The sequence below is a fragment of the Cynara cardunculus genome (genome assembly GCF_001531365.2).
Source record: "Cynara cardunculus var. scolymus isolate 2C chromosome LG 3, CcrdV1, whole genome shotgun sequence".
NCBI lineage: Eukaryota > Viridiplantae > Streptophyta > Magnoliopsida > Asterales > Asteraceae > Cynara > Cynara cardunculus.
This window is the reverse complement of record NC_037530.1, coordinates 17959160-17965053: the sequence shown is the minus strand read 5'-3', so window position 1 is coordinate 17965053 and position 5894 is coordinate 17959160. Positions and strand designations below refer to the sequence as shown.

General features: G+C 34.8%; 1 long non-coding RNA gene across 1 annotated transcript; it reads right to left on the bottom strand.

The window, feature by feature from the left end:
* Window positions 1-985: 985 nt before the first annotated feature.
* LOC112510140 lies at window positions 986-5447 on the bottom strand. The gene is made up of 3 exons (XR_003068887.1): window positions 5224-5447; window positions 3456-3528; window positions 986-2582 (listed from the first exon to the last, which is right to left on the bottom strand). It is a non-coding gene; the product is annotated as an uncharacterized LOC112510140 (long non-coding RNA).
* Between the last annotated feature and the right edge of the window lie 447 nt (window positions 5448-5894).

The following is a 5894-nucleotide window of genomic DNA, read 5'->3' as shown; positions in this document are numbered from 1 at the left end:
ACGTAAAAAATAGATTTCACAAAGCGTCATAATTTATCATGCATATAGTTAAACAACACACTTCACAAAGCTAGTGGCGTTACGGGAGATGACTACCTCACACAGCATTACCTGGCGAACTCACACAGCAAATCCGCACTTACGACTTAGACAAGCTCACAAAGCATGCTTGTCTTTATGGAATCATACCGTAGTACAGCCCACATTGCCACACCACATTTTTTATAAAATAAGGCACGATTTACGCATACATGAATGATATTCAAATATATCGAGAAAAATTCCAGCAACCTTGCATATAATTGTAAATAAAATGTGCAACCATTTTTAGGAAAGTCACGTATAACTCACCGTAGTAGTTATTGTCTCAAGCGCTCTTTTAAGTGGTTAGTGTCTCCCTACAGATCAAAGACCATAATGCTGATTGTAACATACGACTTTCCTTAGAGATGATCGACTAGTACTCTTGACACCTTTTATTTATTTTTTTATTTTTATTTTTATAACCCATGCTTAGCTATTTGTTTACAATTTGATTTATGTATATATATATATATATATATATATATATATATGTGTGTGTGTGTGTCACTTCTGCAAATAATCCCAAGCAGTTTCCGACGAGCAGTACTTGTGTCCTAATTTGTTAAACTCCGGTGAATCAACACATAGAATTAATGAGACTCGATAAATCTCTCATCATAACGAGTTTTTTAACCCTTCAATTCATCGTAGCAACGAAACGTCGTCCATCCATTATATAAGTATATCGACTTACACACACTAAACATAAGTTCTATCTCCTAAAACCGACACGAGGGTCACCGTTTATCAACCCGATCTCACCGTGATTACCGTTGTGAAGAACAGTGGGGGTGCTTTCGGTGACCGTTGGCCACCGTTGCCCCTTCAGGAACCCACCTGAACGATCGAGCGACTAGAATGATTATCTAGTAAACATAATTTCGACAATGGGTATGAAACACTTACCGATTGGCGTCGAATTAGCTGCGATGTACAATACCGTCGACTTTTGTTTCAGTGTCTACCGTTGCCTTTGTCCGTAATAGTTCTCCTTATCGACCAAAATTCATATAAGGTTAGAAAATCCCCTTTTTATGCTAAGCTATCGGTAGTTATGGAAAAGGAAACGATAAGTCTTGGGGGTTTCAAGCCCATTGGTTAGCATGACATTGAATTACCATCAATGTTAGTTATAAACCATTCACTTTCCCTACATTTACATAACCAATCTCTATAATTTATTATCTAGCAATCATTTTCTTTTTTCTTTTTCTTTTTTCTTCTTTTGGGTTATTACACTTTATCAGATGCTTACCCGGTAAGTACTTACCTTTAAGAGTCAACATTTTCCCTCAATTACCGCATAAGATTTTCGATCATTGCATTGCTTCTAACTAGGTAAGATTCTTAGTCCTAGGCATATCCAATAAGCATTTAGTAAACAAACCCATAGTGTCCATCATAAACTTGAAAATATTTTTAACAGTAAGGGGCCGTTTACAAGATGCTTACCCGGTAAGTACTTACCGTTAAGAGTCAACATTTTTTCTCAATTACCGCGTAAGATTATCGATCATTGCATTGCTTCTAACCAGGTAAGATTCTTAGTCGTAGGCATATCCAATAAGCATTTAGTAAACAAACCCATAGTGTCTATGATAAACTTGAAACTTATTAAAAATTTGTGGTTATAGACAAGTAGAAATCACATTACACACGATCAGTTGTTAAAGCAAATCATGTGGTCCATGGAGCCGTTTACTAATCACTTACCTAGTACATGCTTACCAGGTCACTTTACTTGATCGGATGAACATAACAAGGATTAAAAAACTTACCCGGTAAGAGTGATGAGAAGGATCGAGAGTCTTACCCATAAGTGAAAGCAATGACTTTTACCATGTAAACACTTAGGGGCCGTTTACCAAACACTTACCCGGTAAGTGCTTACCGGTAAAATTTAACATTATTATTTACTTACCGGGTAAGATTTCAATTCACCAAAACGACATCGTATGCAACAATTTACCCGGTAAGCGCTTACCGTGGTAAGAGTTATCGCATCACTTACCGGATAAGACTCTTGGTCCTTGTCTCGCTCTTACCGGGTAAGATACTTGGTCTTTACCATATTCACACAGTGAGGTAATGTTACTTGGTAAGCACTTACCCAGATAAGCGTTTGGTAAACGTCCCCTTACTAAAAAAAAATGTTGCATATGATATCATTTTAATAGATTAAAATCTTACCCGGTAAGTTACGTAAAAGCATGGAATTTTACCCGTAATCTTACGTGGTTCTATAAAAAACTAATTAAACATGAAAGGTTAGAGCTTGTTGAACCAGCTATAATGAACTTTAACATAAAACAAATATATTTCAAAGAAAAAGAGTTGGAATTTTGCACCATAGAACTGATCTTTGTGAAGATTTTGAATATAGCATCCATATGCTGCTCTACATCATCAGTTCTCTGATCTACTGATTGTGGTCCACCAATAGCATGTGATTCTACCTCTTGCTCAACCTTTACCCTCTTAATGCTAGAATCTCCACCCTACAAAAGCATCAAGTTCAAGTACACTCAGGTCTTGGAAATACAGATTGATGCAGCCATAAATCAAGGAAACAGTGGAGGACCAGCAACCATTAATGAGAGTTTCTCATAAGAACAGAACCAACATACATTCTTTTATTTTTTGAAGATTTCTAAGTGGAACTTTAAAATGCTAATAAGTTGAATACTAAAAATCTGAACTTATTATAGTACTCCTTGTACTAACGACTTTTAATGCTAAGAGGTACATAGGTATAAGCTGGATTATGTAAATGGCTTAGAGGTACATGTATATAAGCTGGATCATAAAAGATTGATGTCTTTACATCTCAGTTTTTTGGGTCTCAACCAGTCTTCCTTACAGTCCGCAAAAGCACCCTTCTAAAAACAGATTACATGTCTAAGAAACATAAAAGTAATCTGTTGGTGAGAAAACCAAAAGATTCAAGTAGAACAAACCCATTGTAACAAGATACTTATCAAATAATTTCAGCATCATTCATAGTCCTAAGGATCAAGATGTTTTCAAATGCAAAAATATCAAGAATCAAAAAGCAATCTAGGGAACATCTCAACATTTTAACAAAATATATGTACAAAGTACCCTTGCCATGCTAGGTTAAATCAGGATCCTTTTAAGATAATATGAATCATAAAATAAAAACAAAAATAAGCAAACAACCATACACACCTTGGCAACCATACACATATAGGGATTGTTGTTGGGCGTAATGGTAGAAATATTACGGAAATTAGTCAGGTAAAAATACACTTCTTATGCGTTTGACAGGACTCTATGAAGCACATAACTCAACTACATATCTATTAAAAAAAATCTATTGCTTCTACAACAGGTAGTATAGAAATAATTACCTAGAACCTTGATTGAAGCTTGAAGGAAGATGACAATGGAAGCGATGGATTGATTAGGATTATATGCTCAGACCTACAAAACAATTTGAGAACACATAATGCATTACTAATAACCCAATCATACAACACATTGCACGCAACTCCAAAAAAGAGTCCAAGACCTAAAAACTAAGGACAAAAAAGAAGAAAAGGGAAATATGATATGTTTTTTAAATATATAGGTCTTCATTTTAAACAGGCAGCGTATATATTTAACACTAAAGAGAGAAAACCAATAGTGATAAATTATTGCCAATGGAGTACAATCTATTAAAAATTACGGGCTCAAGATTTTCTCAATATTAAGAAAAACCTACAACAGTATTGTGCCTACATTTCCAGGACAATTTAAAAGAGGGACAAAAATCTAAGGACAAAAAATACAAAAAAGAACCAACAATAAGGGTGCTTTAATCTTGATGTCTTTGGAACTCTAGTGAGCCATGGCTTGATCTCAAGTGTAGAAACATAATATACTAAAAATTACAGTATTGAATGATGAAACCCAACAAGTATGTACAATCTGGCTGAATCAAGTAACAACTGAGGAAAAACAATATTAACAACATGCTGTTTTATAATAGATTAATAGTACCATAGATTCACATTAGTTACATAGATGGAGTCTTATTTCCATTTTTAAGAGGGAAAAGAGAGTTGTGAGCCAGACTTGCCAAATAGCTTTCATTTTTTTCTTTGTTCCCCTTTTGTGCCTGTTTTTGAAAATTTTGAAGCAGGGTCACAGGCATTCTCTTTGTTGTTGTTGAACTTTATTACTTAGATAGGGCCTGTAGCATGGGAAGCTACATTGTTCCAGTGAACTTCAATTTACAGGAGCCATCATGAATCAATCAACAAGCAAAAAACACAAAATGACCAAAATAAAACACATCAGATGGATCAAAACCCCAAAACTTGATCCAGCTAATTAGTAAATATTTGAAGAAAAAATGCAAACTTTTGATGAACCAGAAGGTGTACATCATTGCCATATTGCTCACCATCAAAATCTACAACAATGAACCAAAAGTCTCTACTCGCCTCTGACTAAGTGAGCCAAAAATATAAGACAGACTCTAGAACTAGAACTTTGCAGCAATAATACGGCAGCAGAAAAGGGAAATATGATATGTTTTTGAAATACATAGGTCTTCATTTTAAACAGGAAGCGTATATATTTAACACTAAAGAGAGAAAACCAATTGTGATAAATTCTTGCCAATGGAGTACAATCTAAACACAAATTACGGGCTCAAGATTTTCTCAATATTAAGAAAAAACTACAACAGTACTGTGCCTACATTTTCAGGACAGTTTAAAAGAGGGACTTAGATTATAGATAACATGCTTAGTCTTTTAGTTTCATTTTTTCTATAAAGAAATCTCAGGGAACTTGTAAATTGCATAACAAAACCAAAGTTGCTCTATAAAATGCAATTAGCCGGTAAATTATGAGCTAGCTGATCAATTAAAATCCAAACAATCCAAGTATCCAAAAATAACTCTAGAACTTTGCAGCAACAAGACGACAGCAGAAAAGGGAAATATGATATGTTACTCTTATGGAATCCTTTGACGATTTAATTTCTTATCTGTTGAAAGAATCTCAGTTACAATCGGACATTTCATATTTCTAAGTTACAAGAATATTTGGTTGCTTCTCAAGTGTGTAGGAAGTGGAAGACGACGATTGTTCAAGTATGGGGGACTGATTACTGAACATAATTACCTGGAAGGTTGAAGATTGAAGAAGACGACGATGGAGGCAGAACCCTAAACAGAATTGGTAATCGTCGTCTTGGGCAGATTGTTGAAGATTGAAGGTTGAAGATTGAAGACGATGGAGCAATGGATTGAAGGGTGAGAACGAGAGCGGTGGATTGAAGGTTAATACATGGATGATTTGAGTATAGAGAGCGATGAATCGCATCTTGGGGAGCGAAATTGCCTGAATCGTCTTCTTGGGCAAAGAGGGTCTGCAGGGATGTAAAAGTCGTTGCCGGGAGTACTTTGTGCTTGTACTTTTTTAGGTTTTAAAACCCAGCTTTAAAAACTAGTACTTTGGGTTTTAGGGTTTGTACATTTTTAAGATTTCAAGAGTGCTAAAACATTTAGCAAATTTGCTTAATAAGATAATATACATATATATATATATATATATATATACACATTAGTGGTATACCCGCACGATGTAGCGCGGTAAATCACAATTCGAAAACATTAGTTTGGCTTTGAATCATGAGTTTATGTGGTTATTTTACAAGTCAACTAATATATAAAGTTGAAGGTCAATTTTGTTTGTTAGCAAGATCAAATGAAAAGAAAATTGCATATATATCGGATTTCTGAAACCATCTACTCAGAGCTCGTTACAAAACTTGAAATTCTTGAATGAACAAA